Here is a 19,920-nt window from a genome sequence, read left to right as displayed (position 1 = left end):
CACCCTCATCTCAAGCCCCCTCAAATGCCATTTGTTTGCCTGGCTGCTGACAGAGGCTGTACAGATCACTTGGGGGAAGACAGTAAATCACAACTATATGACAAGCTGCTTCTGACAACAGGTCCCTCTTGTCCTGTTTCTGGAACTTTTTTGGACTTTGTTTCATGTGTTTTTGTGGTCTGAAGTATTCAATAAATCTCTTTGAACCTTTCAGAGCCTCTCTTTCTATCTCACTCACACAGTCCTGCAATTACCTGTTGGACTGGGAAGGTCCAGAGCTGACAACTCACTTTTAGCCTGGCTACAGTTACTGTATCATCTCACTAGCCAGCTCCTCATTAATTTTCCATATTAAATTTTTATGATCAAAAAAATATTTGAGCAGCAATAGAAAATGCATAAAGAGCAGATGTATAAAACCTTGAGCTCAACACCTTTCCATCTGCAAAAACATCCTTATAATTCCTGCTATTTTAAACAAGTTCTTCCTCAAAGAAATACACACACATTAAAACATGAGAGCTCTGTGAGAGAACCTTGCAAAAGTCAGGGACTGAGGCTTTCAGCATTTTCACTGTAATTCAGACTCATTCTGCCTCAATTTTCTTCTTGATAAAACACCTTTTTGACAGTTTTGTTTTTCCATGAAGGACCAAAAGATACTCTGTTTGAAAAGCGAAAGTGGGAGGTTGCAAACTGAAGAGGTGGTAGCTTTAAGCAGTTCTCTAGGTAAAATTAGAAATAAAGAAAGTACTGTCAGCAGATGGTAAGCAATTTTGTTGTGCAAACTTTGTCTTTTTTGGGGTCTATTCTCAACCTGTTATTTCCCTGTTCATTGCAACTATTATTATTATGATTATTAATCTATTTCAATTATCAAACTGCTCTTATCTCAACCTACAGGTTTCCTTTCTTCTGATTCTTTTCCCCTTCCCATCGGGGGATGGAGGGGAGAGTCAGAGAACAGCTCTGTGGTGTTTGGTTGCCAGCTGGGCTTAAACCACAATACTACCCTAAAAACAAAATTGAAAGCTACCCTCAGTTCCGCCTAGGGAACATTTGAGAAATATTGTTATCAATACTTACATTTACATTTCAAAACCATGATTGTAAGTTAATTTCATTACAATATTTACTCTTCAACAAACTTTGAAATAGATGAAACATATGGTTTACATATGATTCACATCCTTGAAAGACATATATAATGTCAGTCATTTGAAAAAGTCTTATCCGATTCCATAACATTGAGCAGTACATTAGTAACATGTGTTTTATAATTTTTTCTTCTGTATTAATCACATAAGAAAATGCATGAACACAGTCTTAAAAAAGGGAATGAAAATCTCATGAGCTTAGAAATCCAAGGTAACCATAAAGTAGTGACTCTGAAGAGTGAAAATGCACTTCTAGGCCTAAAGAAACAAAACCGACAAGTTGCAAAGTGCTTTCAATTAAAAATGTGAAAAACCTTAAAACACAGAAGAAACATTTTGTTTCTGGGTAGACACTAATTCACAGTGGCTTCTGTTTTCCTTAGGAAGGGATTAATTTTAAAATAATTCTAAAATAAAATCCCAATTTAAATATTTAAAGCTCCATGAAAATGGTACTGCCCATTTCAGTTAAGACTAAAGCACACCTGGGCTTCCCTGGAAATCTGCTGTTTTCCCAGCAAGATACTTTATCAGAGTAAATACTGCCCAAGCTGTGCAGATATCTAATATACTGCCAGGACAAACACTTCCATGGAAGAGCAATAACCTACACAGAAATCCTCCACAAGTGTGTGGATCAACTCAGTAGCAACTCCACTGCACATATGTGGAACACTTGAGCTGAAGAGAAGAGCTTAAATCCCTTAAATCAACAAACACTATAACTATATTAATAGTTCTGTGATGCTCTTCAAAAAGTCACCTGTGAACCAAACACTAACAACCCTTCCTCCCAAAAACAACCAGTTCCATGTCCCAGCAAGTTTTTAGATGCAGTGGTTTTTAAAACAATGCTTTCTTTCTCCCCATTAAATAAATAATTCAAAGTTGTCATCCCTGCATCTAAAATCTCAGAAGTTAAGTATATCTCAGAAGTTTTACACACATCAAAAATCACTATGCAAAGTGAAATAAAGAAGTTGCCACTTTAGCTGAGGATTGTGAAGTTATAGATAAAATGGCACTGGCTTCTGTGGGTTGACTTTTCTGAGGCTTGCTACATTGTAAGAGCATTGCGTTTAGTCCAGGAGTGGCACTTGAGAAGCCTGAGTTCTCTGAGAAGTAAACTTCCACAGAATTGTTTGTGAGCCGAGTCGAGCTCATGGTTAATTATCACTTGGGCAGATGCCATCTGCATTTTGGCCATTAAAACAGCTCAAGTAACAGCATTTGCTTCTGGCAGAGTGCCCTGAAGGGTGAGAGGGATACCACCAGGTGGAAACTAATCACCTTTAGAATCTCAGCTGAAAGCTTGCTATGCTATCCCCGAAATGTGGGGATCTGCACTGCACTGGCACACCTCTGGAGAGACTCATCTCTTCTGCTGAAATTATTGTCTTCCCTTAAAGCAGGGCTGACCCTCAGCCCTGCCTCCAAGGGCTCCAGTGGCTGGTGGGATATGGAGGTTTAGGTGCTGCTCTACCGTAGCAATCCCTCTTCACACCATGTATTCTACATGTGACACTGAAATACAACAGCTGTGAAAGCCCTCTGTTCACAGGACAGTGGTGTGAAGTCTTCACTGCTAATTACTGTTTCTTAAAAGGAACAATGCCGGCTGAAATTCCCCTGAACTTGAGAGCCAGGAAGCCACAGCTTTCTTTGCCAGAGGAGTCATACAGAGGAAGAAATGTGCCTGAACAAAACAGCTGGTACACTCTCCAGGGGTGGCCTGGAGCCGCAGCACCTGAAAAAAAGGGAAGCATGGCTGGCATAAATCTTTTGAGACCATAAGAACTTCCTCTGATTTTAAAAGCTCTATCTTCTAAAAGATAGGCCTACAGGTGCTCAAATCTTAGCCAGGGTGTGCTGCAAGTCCACAGTGGGCATGGTGAGGCAGTAACAAGATCACTCCTTAATCTCTCAGTTCTCCCCACTCTGGCTGGAAAAAAGGAATAGCAGGTCTTTCCACGGCCATCATCCTGAGTACTGACAGCAGCTGCAGTCAGGCAAGGGTAATTTGTCCCAGTGTATGATTCCCATCACCACTCTCCCCCTCTATCCTGGCCCTAACTCTGTTCTATACCATATCCACAGCTGTAAAACAGGGGAATTCAGGTCCTACATTTCTCAGGCTCCAGGACCCACCAGCCCAGGGATACTTCAGCATTTAATGAACTGCCTTCTCTTTTGACAGACATGTCTCCAGACAGGATAGTTTTGACTAGGGCAAAAATATTCCACATATGTTTTTGATTAGGATCCACCTCATCTCAGTGTATTCCCTGCACTGCTTTACGCCGTGTTACACAGGGTCAGCTTCTAGATCTACGTGTAACATGACAAATTGTCAGTGACAGGGCACAGAGCCCCAGACCAACAGAAAGGGAGGCCTATGCTGCTCAGATCAGGTGAGCACAGACAGCTGCTCACTTGTCACCTAGCTGACATGAGAATAACATCCCAGGTTTCTGCCTGTTGCAGAGTTTTGACTTTACCCTGATAAAATATTCTTTCTTTACTTACCAGGATGGCCACAAGGCATTTCCAAGAGATGTGTCCATGTCACCACTGCCCTGATGCTCAAAACCAACTGAGTGTATGCAGAAGTACGCGAGACATGAAGGTGCTCTGGGATGTGGCAACCACTCACAACCAAATTTGCTGCTGCCTACAAGCCACAATGAGTGAGCTGCTAAGGCTCAGTGCCAGCGCTGATGGTTAAGCTGAGAGACTGGGGACTTTCTTTTCTGCAGATACATGCAGGTTAAGGCTCAAACACTCTCTGTGAGAAAAGAAAGTGGCCACAGAGTTCTCATCCTGCAAATAAGGCTGGGATCCCTCTTCCTCTGGAAACATGGGTACCTCAGAGTCAGCCCCTGGAGATGTTGGGGTGCAACATTTTCTGCCACACACTGAGTGCCCTCCTGACTGCCTTGGCAGAAGTGCCTGAGCTTGCTTTTTCTTCCCGCTCAATCAGGAGAGGCTGAACCACAAACAAGCTTCAAACTTCACCTAAGCTTTCTTGGGGCGAGTTTATCTGTAGGAAGGGGCATTGTGGAAGTGCTCCCTGACTGCACACACATTCACATAGCCATGAGTGATCCAGGACAGCCCCGGTACCACCTTAGGCTGCATCAGCTATATTTGCCTGAGCAAACTGTGTATTACATGACCTCTGACATACATGTGCTTGCCTTCTCAATTTCTATCCCACAGATGGGAAATTTGAGGCACCAAATAACTCTGGGATGTCTTGTAGGCCCTCCAGAGAAATGTATCTGCCTTTACAGACTCCCACCCTGTACATTGCAAATTCTATCTCCACCAACTGCATACACTAAAGCCAGAAACCACTGATGATCTGTAGAAGAGAAATGCTAAAAATGAACTCATTCCAGAGCAGGAAGGGGGCAAGGCCAGTGTGCAGAATGAGTTCAAGAGAGTTATTGGAGGGAGGAGTAACACAAGGGACTGAAGCAGGTGATCTGTCTCCAACTGGGCCACTCTTCAACAAGGAGTATCTCTGCAGTGGGGAAGATTTCCCCCTTCTTTTCTGTGCTGTGGTGCTCAGCTGCCCCTGCATTTTGCAGGTGCACTCAGCTGAGACTCATCCCAGGGCCCTGCATTCAGAGCACATAAAAGCTCCTGCCTCCCCCTGTGCCTGTGTGTCACAACAGTGTCAGCCATGCCACCGATCAGAGGTGAGCTGCAGCAGGGCCATTGCACAGCCCCCAGCATGGCTCGGGCCTGACAGCCTCTGAAAAGAGCTTTAAAAACGTGACTGAATGAGGTACTTCTACAGGAAAGCAAATTTTCAATGCAGGGTTTATAGCTAAGCATCTGCAATATTTTGCCTGCAAAATAGGGTTCTTAGAAGAGTGTATTTGACTTGCTTAAAGCAATTTCTTTAAAATTCTCCAGGCTGAAAGGCTTCTTCTAGTCTTACACAAGCAAGACCAGAACCAAAATTTGGACTGTAGCCTTTCCCTCAGGACTAGCTGCATTGCCTCTACGTCTGTAACACAGACCGTAACATAGGGGCATTTGGATTACAGGAGTGTAACCCACCACCTGGTAGCTGTTGAAATCATCCTGTTTCCTTCCATTTACTACTTCCCTTTTTATTTTATTATTTTTTTAAGAATTCAGGCATCTAATCAGATTAGGTTGTTCAGAATTTCTTAGCAGTGAAAAGAAAAGCTGCTAGAAATGCTAAAATGCTCTTGGCTGTGTCCTGTCAGACTAAATCCAAACCCCATCAGTTTTCAACAAGTCTCTGTGAACACATTCAATTGATATGAAATCAAACAGATGAGGACATTTTGCTGGAGCCAGTTGGTTTTGCTGAGGGTAAATCACACCCAGCTCTAACCCACAGCCATGCTCTGCAACCAGCACAGCTAGTTCACTCACACAACCAAGCACACACACAAATGCCTTCTCTCCCATCAGGCTGTTCAGTGATGGTCTTTTATAAAATCCGGGTTGCACATCAGCTTGCTCCAGGAAAGAAAAGGCCACATGCTGAATTGTAAAGTCTCTAAGGGCAACTTTAATACAGGTTTTGCACATTTTGAGGGAGGTTTTGCCTTTGTTTTTAAAGAAAAATGTGAATGATCTGGTAAACTGGGGAAGAGTAATTTTAAGTTACCAAACTACTAAAGCTACTAAATTAGGTTAGAAGAGAAGCTAGGCTTCTTATAGGATATAACATGCCTCTCTGAAACATGGAATGTTATACATCTCCTTGCCCACCTGGAATTCACCTAAAAAGAGCTGCTATCTTTGGCACAAAATGAGGAGCAGACTCATTTTTCTGCGAGGAAGTACATAGTCTACACGGAGATACATAGGTAGGACGAGAGGGGCTACATGTGTGTTATTTACAGAACAGAGAAGAGAGGAGGCACGCAGGACAGAGCACAATGCTAAAGGTCAGCATGGGAGAAACACTGACAACACAGATGGGTTTGGACTGGTGCATTACACAGGGTGATGTGCTTGTAAACAGAGTATCTGCCCTCCTGTGCATGCTTCACCAGCAGCTCCTTCCTACCTTGCTCCATGCCCCAAACACACAGACCAAGCGCATCACTTGGATCAAAGCAAATTAAAACATGGGTTTTGTGGGACCCAGCAAGGGACCCAGCCTGTCTGCAGGGGCTCACCAACCCCTCACCACTTAAGAGCACCAGGATCCTGCCTCCTGCAATCCCCACACAGCTCCCAGGAACAGCCACTGCACAAACCCAAGCCCTCTACAGCAGCACATACCTTGCCAGGAAGCCCTCACAAGTCCCCAGGCTGAACAGAGGGGCAGGTCCCAGCAGGAAGCATTACCCCTTGCACGGACCTCTGGATGGAGAAGGGCAGACTAGAAGGGCACGTGGATGTGCTGGGGGCTGTAGGTCTGGGACAGCCCCTCCCTGCAGTGTCCCCTGTGCTGAGGGCAGGGAAGGGCCCCTTTTCACCATGTGTGTGGGCTGAGCACGGCATGAGACCTCCCCAGCTGCCTCATGGCCTGCAGAGCCAGTCCTCTGCTCAAGGGCAATTAAATTCCTGCTGTAATTAGCAGGCACCTGACACCCCGCGACAGAAGCACAGCAGCTGAGGGGCCTCTCCCTGGCAGAAGAGAGCCAGTGGGAAGTAATTTTTTGTGGCCTGTTTTATGAGCTCCGGTATGTCTGAGCTCCCTTTGACTGTGCTGGAGCCTTACTAGAGGCAGCACCTGTGAGCGGGATCCCCATCTGCATCTCACCACTCAGCTAGGAATCCCTGCAGATTTCAGCATGTTATGGATCAGACCTTGCCTGAACAGGCTGGGAGTAACACCAGGCAGAGCCTTAAGCTGAGCTGCAGCCACCAGCACAGGCTGTTCTGGGGACTACATGCTGCTGACTGGACTGAGAGCAGCTCCCACCGGTAACCCCAGCCCTCCTGCTTGGTGCCTCTGTACTCTAAAACATACAAACCAAGGCCTCCAGAACTCTCCTTCCCTGGATGGTATCTCTTGCCAACCATCCCATCCAGACAAGTCTTCCAAGTAGTAGCATTCTCAAGGTGGATAAAAGGTTACCCAGGGCAGAGAGACCTGCCTACATCCTTGTAGTCGGACACATTATCCATTGCACTACTGGTCCTCAGCAAGTCAAGGCCATCAAGCAATTTAATTTTTCCAACTTCAGTCAGATGGAAAGAAGTTTCCAAGTGGCCCATTGACCATTTGGTAAAACTTACTTGCTTCAGCATTTGTGGGTGTCAAACTGCTCTGTCTTGACAAGACTGTTAATGTCTGTGGTCCAAAGGACCTTGATTTTTTTAAGAAAAAATCACCCTGAGGATGAGTGAAATCAAAAGGCAGGGTAAAATCAGAAGAGGGGAGAAACTTGCAAGTGCACGGTCCTGTTCTTGCTTCACTTTGAGTTGGTTTTACATGGGGCTTTGCTAACTGGGTGCAAGGCTGATGCTCTTCAATTTCCAGCCAATGATGTGCTGTTTCTCCCTATGATTTCCATGCTGTCACCAGACTGGTGCTGCTGCCTGACAAAGTGCACTGTGACACAAGCAGGAGAAAATGGCCGGGCAGAATGTCACTGGGTGGTTGTACCAGAGCTGCTTGGACAATTTTTCTTTGAACAGCCAGTAAGCCAGTAAGTACAGATATTGAGTTCACTCTGCTTTTTGCAGCAGAAAGGTTTTGGATCCTCTTAAAAGCCTTTCCCAATCCGCCACCAACCTGCTTATTGTATGTCCACAGTCTTTGATTAGTTCTTAAGCACTTGGTCTTTGCTTTGTGGCACATGAGCTTCCTACAAGCCTTAATGCATTTATCTTCACAGATAAATGTGAGGAAAGGGAAGAGCTACAAACTTCCTTGGACAGAGCAGATCTTTTGATGCATGTCTCTTAAATCCTAGGCCAGCCATTAAATCCGTCCAATGTTTAGTGGTCTCCAACTTGTTCTTTAGGTCATTCATTATTTATAGTATGTGTCTGGCTGTATGGTATTTCATTACTGCTGGAGGAGGATGGCAAACACAGTCAGGAGTCTGTGTCCTCTTTAGCCTCAGAGACACTGCAGAACTTCAGACTCCTTAGAGCTAATCCCATGCTCTTTTAACTAATTTGTAAACTTTTTCTTTATAGGAGGGGAAAGGATCCATTAATGTGACATGCAGGGCCTATACTGTCAGTTTGTCATATTAAGCCTGCAAGCTGAATATAGAGAAAAGCTCATAGAAATCCATGTACCATAAAAAATGTCATTATTTCTAATTCACATATTATCTCCAGCAGTGGTCCTTGCTACAGCTTCACAAGAGTAAAAACCCTTCATAACTGGGTTCTTCCCACAAAGCACCTACTAGCAAAGTTCCACTATCTATCTTAATGCGATAAGTAGCCTGAGCTCTCCAATTCCTGTAGTGCAAAGCAATCAAAACCTCTCGGATAATTTTTCAGTGTGTAGCTTTCCACTGCAACCTCTCTAATTTTCAGTTTCTTTCAATGTAAGCCCCATTTTAAAAACTCCACAACAAAGGCTTGGAAGGGGAGGCAATATCTTTAATTAGACTAAATGACATATCTGGAGAAACCAGACAAGCCTTCAGTTAGTGAAGACTATAAAAGATACTGCTTTTCTCCAGCATCCCTGCCTTGCTTGTAGCTTTAAATCTCCTCATCTTCAGCAATTCCAGTGCCACAAAGAAAGCATAGAAATCTTAGAAAGGCTGAACATCTAATCTGTACTGCCACAAAACAGCATTATTATGAGGACTGCACTGCCTGGGCTGGTTTGTTGTTGTAGGATAGCTCTCCAGTACTAGGCAGCTCCTATTTCTTAAACATAAATCACCACTAAAACCATTTGTTTGAGTCCAGAACCAACAATGGTGTACTCAAATTACAATAAATTAGTTATGTAGGGTAACACAGAGAAACACCAAAAACTACATTAAGTCAAGGGGAATACAGTAAATATTTTGGTAAGCTGTTGTCAGAGCACAATGTATCTATTTTTAAGCTATAGCTTCAATTTTTGTCTTGCTACAGATATTGGGTGAGCTCCCTTCTCATCTTCCTAATTTGTCTTCTGCTCATGCTTCAAAAGTTAGAGCTGGGGTAAAACACATCCTTCCACCTTCAGGCAAGTTTTGAGATATAGCTGCCCAGGATGTACCTGAGCTGAGACCCTGCAGTTCTCTTTCCCAGCAGCACCTGGGGAACAGCCTAATGCCAAAATATCACATGTACAGAGAAAAGCATTTCAGGAAAGCATCACTCCTAAAGAGAATGAAGCAGACTGTAAATCTATCCAGCTCAGCCTCCCCTACAGCTGGGAAGGTCTCTCACTTCAGATTCCCTCCATCTGTCTTTTCAGCATCTATCTGTCACCACAGAAAGCTGCTGACAGACAGCCCTGGTTCACACAGCCATGCAGGAAATCCCAATAACCAATTATCACTGTGCAGGAATTCATCTCACACACAGGCATCCCTGCCTGCCAGTGTCTGCAGCTTAACACGCAACCACATACCAGCATCACTGTAGCAGCAATTTCTAAATTTAGTTTTAAACAAAATTTCAAAAACCAGCAACATCATGAGCCTCATGCACTCTGCCTTGTTCAATAATGCTGGTGGCAGCTGCCTATGCCTGTGGGCTGGGAATGGTTTATTCTTTTTCCTCAGAAAAAAAACCCACCAAAAAACCAGACTTCAGAGAAGGTCTAAAAGTTGCAATCAAGGGTACGCCTTCCCTGTATCCTTCTTACCCAACATCTTGTTCCTAGGAGCAGTGTGGACCTGGTGAAGCAGCTGTGAGGCAATGCCTCAGCCTATCACACTCAGTAATTAGGATTTCTCTACCTGTTTCCATAAGCATCCCGGCAGACTTACATGGATACACCCTGCCTACTGCAGCTACCCCGATACCAGTGCAGGAGAACACATCTTGCCCTTTGTGCTCTTCCACAGCAAGGGAAATATGTTGTACCAATACAAAAGACATCATATCCTTGACATTAAAGCTGAGCTGATGTAACTAACATAAAATTACATCTTTGCAGAATTATACTGACCAAGGTTCTATGAGGAGACATGGACATGGAGAATAGCTTGATGAAAAACAGTGTCTAAAAGTACAGTGAGTAAAATTTATATTCTGGATCAATTACTTACATGCTGCCCCAAACCCCATATCTTCACACATATTAAGAAAAGGATATTTATTTTACAGTTAAAGAAAGATACCAGGAGATACAATAAGCTATTTCAGACATTAAATGAAAGCATTCCTCAATGCTGAAAACAATTGTGTACAGAACGGGCACAGAGAAGGAGCCTTTGAGAATCCTGAATAAGAAAATAAATCTCTCTTTATTTGCCTTGGAGAGTCTTTTTTTTGATGTCAGCTCAACTTTTCTTTGAAACCTTACCATCAAGTTGCAAAAGGGAAACAGAAATGTTTATTTATCACCAGAGAATCACAACCCACTCTCTGCCCAGGATGGTCTCTGCCCTCTTTACAACTGCTGAGATGGCAAATACATCTCCTAATCCTGGACAATGGTATTGCCCAGGATAAGAATCCCCAGCATCAGTTTGCAAACCGCATCTGTATGTGGGGCACCCAGAAGGCATGTGAAAAGATTCAAAGCAAAGGGTGAAATGGCTTGAAATTGCATTTGTCATATTCTATTCTTTATGAATATAGAAATATAATTTTTATTCCTGTTACCTCAGCCAGGATCATAGGAAAAATCACCATATTTCCTGCATAAGTGAGTGGAACAAGGCCATTGGAATTAAAAACTAGTTTGTAGTGCAAAGGTTAAAAGATAAGGTTTTCTCAAGTATACTTTCAGTGTAAAAGCAGCCTTCCTGTTAAATCCTTGGTAATTTCATATTTTAAGAGGCACCTAACAAAAAAGCATTGAAAAACATAGTCAACTTCATGATTATCAAGCTCATTATTTCCTCAGTCCTTAGCCAGAGCCCTTACCACTCATCATACATGAACCATGCAGAGAGGTGACTTCTCTCCACAGTGGACTCTTCTCGGGGGTCTGAAGCCACGAGTGGGTGGGTGTTTCATGCTGCCAACACCTGGCGGTGGGACAGGGGCTGGAGTCTCATACAGGCTGCTCTCAAACTGTGAACTATCTCCAACATGAGCTGGATTTGGGCTGGTTCCTGGAAAGAAAAATTCTGAGGGGCTTGGTAGCTGTGTTTGGATTTTCTTCAAATGTGTCTTCACAGGCTGTGGATATATTTCGACATGGACTTGTTAACTGCTTCCCTTCTCCTGAGGACTGCAATGCCTGAATGTATAGTTTTCCTTCTACCTTGGAAATATAATTTCCTATTGCCACCTCTGCCGGCAGTTCTTGCTAAAGCTTTAAAGAGAGCCTTGCCCCTGTTGTACATCTCTATGTTTTTTACAATCCCTCCAAGGTAATGTCTGTCTGTAGTCGATGGGGAGTCCTAACCAGGTGGTGGATCAAGGCCCTTGGGAGTTGCCCAGCACTGAGGAAGCTGTGGGCACTGTTCCTGGGGTTCCACATGGGGCAGGGCAGTGAGGAGCCTGGAGAAGCCAAGGACACAGCCACAGCCTGGGATACAAGCACGTGACTGCAGCCCATGGCCTGAAACAGAGGCTGCAGCCCATTGCACCACTTGTACACCATGGGAGAGAAAATCCCATCATTTCAGCAGGTGCCTTCAGACAGTTCCTCTGTGCTGAAGCAGCACTTTCTCTGCCAGGAATGTCCTGATGCATTTTCCCAGCAATCACAAACCTTGATGCTTTCAGCCAGCTCCTTGTTTTCAGAGATTGGTTTCAGGAAACCAAGATGCCCAGTTTAAAATCTCGAACTGTTTTGCGCAGGTGATCTCTGCAATGAAAATGAAATATATCTTCCCTAAAATTAACTATTAATACTGATATTGATCCAGGCTCTGAGCAAATAATTGAATGTACTTCTACTATTTGGATGGCTAAATATTTCCAATAAAGAGCATTATGAACAATGCATAATATGTTTGCTTTGGAGGAAGGCTTGAGGATTTAAAGCTCATGTTAGAAACATTAGCTGCTGTCACTAATGTGACTTGCTGACTTGAATGTTTATTTTTTCTGATTTTTCCCCCATTCCCTCCAATTTTTCAATTAAAACTTAATCACCTGCCCACTCACTTGCTGCAGAAGTGATAGGGAGATTATAAGCTGTCATAAAAACCTTCTTTGGTCTCACATTTCTCTCTGGCAACACAGAAAAAAGGTCAGATCTAGTGCTGGCCTATACACTAAGCCACACGTGCAGCTTAAGCCCTTGCTTGAGGAATGTTCATTGGCTGTTGGGTGGTGTGTTCATGTCCCATTTTGCTTCAGCTTTGCCTGAGTGTCTTCTGAGCTGCAGCCATCTTATCAACAAAAATCAGGAGCCAGCTCCTGGGTGACATAGTCCTTGTGCATTCCTCTGAATTGGATATGTTGATCTGATTTTATGGCTATATGTTGAATTAAACTGGGGTTGTCTTTGTGTATGTGAAATGAACAAACAACAGCAGACCTGTGTCCCAGCTGAGCAGCTGTCCAATCGAGAGGAATTTCTGCAAAGATCATCACCTTGAAAAGCAGGCTGAGTAGGGACAGCACAACACTTTACCTGTTATAGGAGACCACAGGAGCCTACTGCTATTGCATTCATTTCCTTAAATAAGCCTGTAGCTCTAAAATGACCAAGGACTAGTTTAAGCTTGTATGCAGAGCAGTGGCTGGAGGGAGACTGTAAAGGCAGTTTGTGTATATGTACAATGATAGCAGCAAGAGAAGAGATTAGATAAACAGAAGATCATTTACAGCATCATGTCCCTCACAAGCCTCTCCTGGCAGGAGATGTATTGCATCCACTCCAAAGCAATTAGCTGACCTGACAAGCAGGGAGTATTCACTGGGGGTAGGTAGCAAGGGTGATTTGCACTGGGACCCCTAGGCTATCAGAAGAGCAGAGGCCAGGGTTTTTCTGGACACTTTTATGGCCAGCTGTTTATTTTTAAGATTAATTTATTGTTCCTGGTGGGTATGGTACTTTAGCATGCTGAAAGAGATACTGTGAGTGTCATCCTTACAGGAAGAACCAGGGAGAAAATTTTGGCCTCCCTCATTTACCAAGTGAGGAGGAGGTCAAGAGTTAGGGTAGACCTTGTACAGACAGAGAAATGTTGATCCTCTCACAGACATGTGAGGCATGAGCTGCCATTCCAAGTAGGCATACGCATCTCCTGCCTCCAAAAGGGAGAGAGAGCCTCCTGGAACAACATTTTCACTCCACAGTGTTGTAAATGAAGAGAATCATACACCTGCAAGGATTTTTTTCTCCCAAGATACTGAACATTGGAACCGGAACTGTACTCAAGGCTTTTTAGTAATAAAGGGGAAAATCCTGTATTCCTCTTTCATCTGTAGTTTTGGGGGTAGCAGGTTTTTCAGATGCAGCAGAGTCAGTCCTGAGACAGAACTGTAAGGAACTGCTGAGGCTCTGAGGCCCCAGGAAATGTCTCAGAGAAGCACTTTGCTCCTTGTGCTTTCACCTACTTTGTACAGTCCCAGATGCAGCCCTATTGAACTCTTGCCATTCCCACTGGCTGGAAATGCCATGTGCCTGGGAAAACCCCACACAACAACCAACTGCCCAGACTATACCACAAGGGAACAGGGTGAGGGACAGAGCTTGGGGAGTGTGCAGTGCCCTGGAGGAGATGACAGACCTGTTGGAAGAGCCATGGAGTCCTGATGCCCACTGCCCAGGCATGGTTCTTCCCATGGCCCTGGTTAGCTGCTGGCTGGCCTGGAGGAGGGGGTAAGCCAGCATTTACCTGAATGACAGATCCATGAATACAGCTGCTCTCTTTGTGAAAAACACTCCTTGTCATCCCTTTTAGCAGACTGTTTTCATCTGGATGCTTTTGGCATTTCCAAGGATTACCCAGATAACCAGATGAAAAATGTTTGCAGCCACTTTCCTTATCTGATTGATTTTCCTCATCTGAGCCTGTCTCTTGGAGCCCATGGCATTCTGCCTATTTCTGATTGGAAGGCTGAAGGATTTTTAAAAGAAGAGAAGTGGACTGCAGATAATAATATTTTTAACCTTTCTGCCAGGTGGTGTTAGCAGCAGGAACAGGAGGAATGACAGTGTCTAGAGTTTCCATTTAATATAAATAAAATAAATTGTTCTAGCCTCCACCTATTACCTCGCCCTCTAGAGTTCTAGGAATGCAGACTGTAAATCCCTGAGCACCTTAAATCGTGTTATTTTCTGAGCCCAAAGTTTATGTTATTCATCAACTGACTGAACTAAAAATCCTTCTGAGAACTCCAGGCTTCATGGTAAAATCCCCTAGACCTCAGCTGTCAAGGAGTCCAGGGAATTTTTAAAGGCTGGTAGTATCCAGCAGCAACACTGCAGTGTTTGAGGCACTACTGCCATGGAGGATGGCATGAACAGATCTCCATCCCTGAGAAGGCATCACCAGAAAAAGGAGTTCTATTTCAGAACCAGAAAGTCTCATTGTGGTTTGGGAAAGGATTTCCCTTCACTGTCTTCATTCCAGAGCTACAGGCAATCTTTTAGATAGACTGGATCCATGCCACAGCATGCCTTGAAAATTTTGTCTGAAACTTGTACTTGATTCTCATGAGGAAAGTTACCCAAATATGGCCCATGTCTGGTGTGCAGCAGTCCTGTATTTCTTTATTCTAAATGCTCCTACCATGAACAAAAATGGAAAGGTAGCCCTGTGTTAAATGTCAGAGAAAAAGTAAATTTTGCTGCCTCCCTAATCTCCCACCAGGCAATGTTTTTCAAGAGTTAATGAAGTAATGAAAAAAAAATTCATGAATAGGTAAAAAAACCTTACATACAGTCCAGGATAGATAGTTTTTTCTTTTTTCCATGGATCAAATTCATATTCAGCGTTTTTGATACAGAAGAAATATTGGTCATGACCTACAATAGCAGATTTTGCAGGAAAACTGTCAGGTGCTATTTGGTCTCCCACCCACATACTGTGACTTGAATAGATCAAACCTGGTTCCAAAAGCAGTAAGACACTTAATTGATCCCAAAGCCTAAAGATGCTCTCTAAGGCTAAGCAACAAGACAGAAGAACGCAGAAGAATGCAGAAGAAGGTCCTGCTCTACTGTATCAGCAGTGGAGCCACAGCAGAGGTTGCCTCTTGCTAGATCAGCCTGTCACTGTCTCCCCTCATGCCCTAACCAGAGCTGGCTTGGTTTTCACATGCTGGACTGCCTCCATGGGCAGATACAAAAACTGCTAAAGGGCACTATGTCCTGTGCCCATGAAGAGCATAACCATATTTGAGACACCCATTTGAAATAATTCCTGTCCTTTGGGCACCCACACAAGTGGTCCTTGGTGTGGGGATCCTGTGGTTTGAATGGACAGCTTCTGCTTGAGCTCACTGGTGTTTCACTGATAACTCTGATTCAGCTACGCCATTGATTTGCCCATTATAATGTCCTAATGCTGTTACACAGAGTAGTCTCAGAGCCATGCTTGCTGAATTTTCATGTGAATATTTATTCCATTTATTAAACTCTACTAAAAATTCTCATAAAAAAGGTTTTTGCTGCTTTTTGCATTTACAACAGGACAGGTCAGTCAGAGAGCAAAGATATTCAATAAGCTGTTTAAAGGCACTTTCAAGGCTCAGTTTCTGGACAAACACCTCTGTCCCTTGTTTCTTCCACATTACAGATGTCAGCAGACATAGGAAGTGACAGGGTGGATGTGCTTCTCACACTGGGCTGCAGAGGAGGAACCTTGCAACATTTGGTAGTCACTGAAGCTTCTGGTGCTGGAGAGCTCATGCCAAAGCGTACTGCACTGGTGGCTAGACAGAACCAGACATAAGGCAATAGAAGGATGTATAGATCTGTGGCTTTATTTGTAAGGCTACAGGTGAACAGCACCCACGGGGTGAAGAAAATATTAAAAGACACACATTTTGCTGCCTCAAGCAGAGTTCCTGCAAAGACTGCATCTCAGTTCTGTTTTCCATAGATGATCCAGATCTTAAAAATAGTACCATCTTGGGAGTAACAAAAGACATTCACTTGCAAATCTGCAAATGCTTGGGTCAGGAGTTCAGGCCATTGGAAAAATACCTTCTGCCTGGGAGAGAAAAGGAAAACCCAGGGATATCACGTATTTGGTAGAGTCTGGATAGTTCATATTTCTTTGAAGGCTCATTCAGCTTTTTAATTCATACAGCCACACTTTACCACACGTGTCCAATGTACCTTTCTGATAAATTCTTCTTCCTGGCCTTTCATGTGTAGGATCTCACCTTGCTTGGATGTCCTTGAGCAACACTCATAGGAAAACAAGCCCTGAAATGCCAAACAGATGTGAAAATGCATCCAAAGAAGAATGTATGGGTGTTGTCTGTCTGTCATCACCCCTTTCACCATTTTGCCTCCTCTCCTTTCATCTGGTGCCCACCTTTGCCAAGCTACAGACAGGGGAGCTACATGAAATGTGAGACAGAGCCCTGTTTAACCTGACCTCGGTTTCTGTAGTGTGAGCTCCCCACTGGTCTTTACCTGGCTGCGTGAAATTCCGCTTCACTTCACTGAACATTTACTTTAAGGTGGAAGAGTTGTGCTTGGCTATTTTGGGCAGGTTCCTATCAAAGAGCTACCTTAACAAAGATGATAAAGATAGGAAACCTCAGAAGTAATTTGTACTTACATTGGAAAAGCACCACCATCACCACCCCCTAATGTGTAGCCAGTCTAAGAGATTGTTACCTTTATTCTCAGTTGGCCACACTGTTTAAAGTTCAATTACTATTTCCCAATCTGTTCTTAAAAAGGTTGAAAAAGGTTGAACACTTTAAAGCAAGTAGGTTTGGCTATTTTTTTTCAAAACAGATGTTTTTCCTCTGAGATTTTTTTATAACCAGAACAGGATTTTCTGGCAAAATAAACACAGGCCTTATTATAGTAATTAACAGAACTTTGTGTGATAGAAATATAAATGCACCTAAAAACTAATAAGCAGTGTATGACCAGTTTCTAGTTAAAAGAAAGTAATCACATTCCCTCCCCAAAAGAACAAGAAATTTGCAGCAGATCCCCAAGGACTTTGAAAAAATACATAGATACAGTCCAAATTTCTCAGAAGAAGTTAAAAAATAGTATCAGGCTGAAACCAACATTCACCAACATCTTCAGCTTCTTTTAAGACAAGTATTTTTCTTTCTCTTTCAACCTTTATCCTAAATGGTAAATTCCATTTTCTATAGGTAATTGAATAGCTAAATTGACCAAAATCTCTACTACAATCTTCTTAAATTATAGCTTTTCCCTGCAAATGCTTTGAAAGTCTCTGATTTCCAGTGCTTTCAAAACAAAGGCCAATTCTCTCTATCCTGTTCTTCTATGCCACATGGGACAGAAAACACATTCTTGCTGCCTGTATTGAGAAAAGAGAGAGCATGATTTGCTTCTTGCCTGTATCTGAATAACTCTGATGCCCACAGTAGAATCGCTCCTAAATTTTTTACCACCATAGAAACTTAAACTCTTCACAGTATTTGCTCTTCTGCAGAAGTCCACAGAGTTACTCTGGGCATTTGGATAATTTTGGCGCCCTCTCCCCAAAGAATCTTCTCTTAACAAACTGTGCCCACCCCACTCAGTAATCTTAAAGGTATTTTTCATCCTTAAGGGTTCTATGAAAACATAATTACAAGGCAGATTGTTGATAAAAATAAACAAAGCAAATCATTACTTAGTAAGAATGGAGTGAATGTGATCTTATGTAGTGGAATTTGTGAGAGAAGCTTTAGTTTAGGGAACAATATGTGACCTTTCTCTTTTTCAAGAGAAAGAGGCTCTTGGCATTCTTCAGCCTGAAGAATTCTTAATTTGCTTGAAACCTGAGCCATGTTGATACAGATCTTTTAATTACTGTCCTCTGTTGACCTGGACAAAGCATTGTGAGAAGACTTCAAATCCATCATTCCATTACTTTGACTGAGTGCTCACCTGTTCAAAGGTTTGGTTTTGGCTGCTTTTTTTAAAAAAATAAATCTAGCAAGCAAGCAGAAAGAGAGAATATTTTCTACTATCAGTAAGTTCTTTCAAGCAGCCATTGCAAGATCGGAGAAAACATTTTTCTACTCACTGACGCAAAAGCTCAAAATTGAATTCCCAGAGACAATAATAATGAAAACTGCTATGAAACAAATTAAAACAAATAAAGAAACATCAACAACAAAACAAGAAATAAACCAAAACCATGACCTGCTTGATTGCACTGGAATGAATTTGACCAACAGATGGCAGCTATGAAAAGTAAGATGGGTCATAGCCATGTAAACAAAATGAAGGTACTATAATCCATCTGCCATGTAAAAATGTTTGTAGTCCCGCTCTTGAGACAAGTCACATAAAAGAAACATTCTCATGTCCACTGATTTTGGCCTATTTATAGCACAAAACACTAAACAGGGATATTCATATGCTTCACTGTTCTCTGGTTAGTTTGTGACTGCAGCTTTCAGGGCATAGGTTTTATTTCCTCTGTAGAAAACCTTTCTGCATTCAAAGGGTGAAAATAGAGGAGAAACTATAAATGCAGGAATTTGCAGGGACTGTTCTGCCAGACGACATGTAGGGGTCTGGAAATATCCCAGGAATAATAAAAACACCAACATGCAAATATCAAAACCTTGGGAGAAAAAAAAAAAGGCTCACCAGACTGGTGTGTTAGGGGCCAGTGCTCAGCCTGGGGACAGCTCAGAAAGCATCCCTGTCCTGTGGAACAATGTTGGCACCTGGCCACCAAGTGTACGTTTGGGCACAAGGTATATAAACATCTCTTCTGGAGATTCCTAAGCAAATCCAAGGAACACCTCCTAGTACCAGGGCAGAATCACACCTGGCCAGACACAGACACTGAAGTGGCAAATCCTTTCAACAGAGATGAAAGCTTCTCTTCCAGTGAAATTCACCATTCAGGTGACAATTTTTAATTGAAAAAACACAAATTTGTACAAGTATCTTTTTAATTATTTGAGTGATTTCTAGCTATAGGAATGCTTTCTGGTTCAAAAGAGTTTCCGTTTTGAACTGAGAAAATTTCTTTTTGTTGTCAGCAATATTTCTGGCCATTCACTGGTGCAAGAAGAAAAGGCAGGCAAGGCATCTGGGACTTCCTAAACCTTGTCATTTCCACATGGGCGGTCCTGGTCTCCTGCCTTCCACAGGAGCACTTCAGCCAGGAAAGGCACAAGGAGCAAAGAACAGGAGGAATTTGTGCAGCAGGAGAAGTTCTACTCTGATCAGTCAGGTGATCACAAGCAAGGCTTAAATGTGATGCAAAAACAAAGAAAAAAGCTGCATCTGGTGTCTCCTGTGCACAAAAGGCAAGGAAAACAATGGAGGCTAAAAGGGTCTGTTCTGGAAGGCTCAGGGTCTGGACTCACAGCCTGAAGGTGCTCCCTGGGTGCACATCTTTCTTTGAACTCATGCATTCAATATCAGGTGCTGATCAGACCAAGGTGCTGAATAAAGGCATCTGAAAGCAAGTATGCTACACTGCAAAAGCTGTGGCTATAAGGTACACAGGTGAGTTAGAGAACAGGACAGCTGCTCATAATTTCATGCACATGTTGAACTGTCTGGTTCCTTTGAGACTGACCCCCTCCCACAGAGTCCGAAAAA

The sequence above is a fragment of the Sylvia atricapilla genome, chromosome 8 (assembly GCF_009819655.1).
Source record: "Sylvia atricapilla isolate bSylAtr1 chromosome 8, bSylAtr1.pri, whole genome shotgun sequence".
Classification (NCBI taxonomy): domain Eukaryota; kingdom Metazoa; phylum Chordata; class Aves; order Passeriformes; family Sylviidae; genus Sylvia; species Sylvia atricapilla.
Note: the sequence above shows the minus strand (reverse complement) of the source record.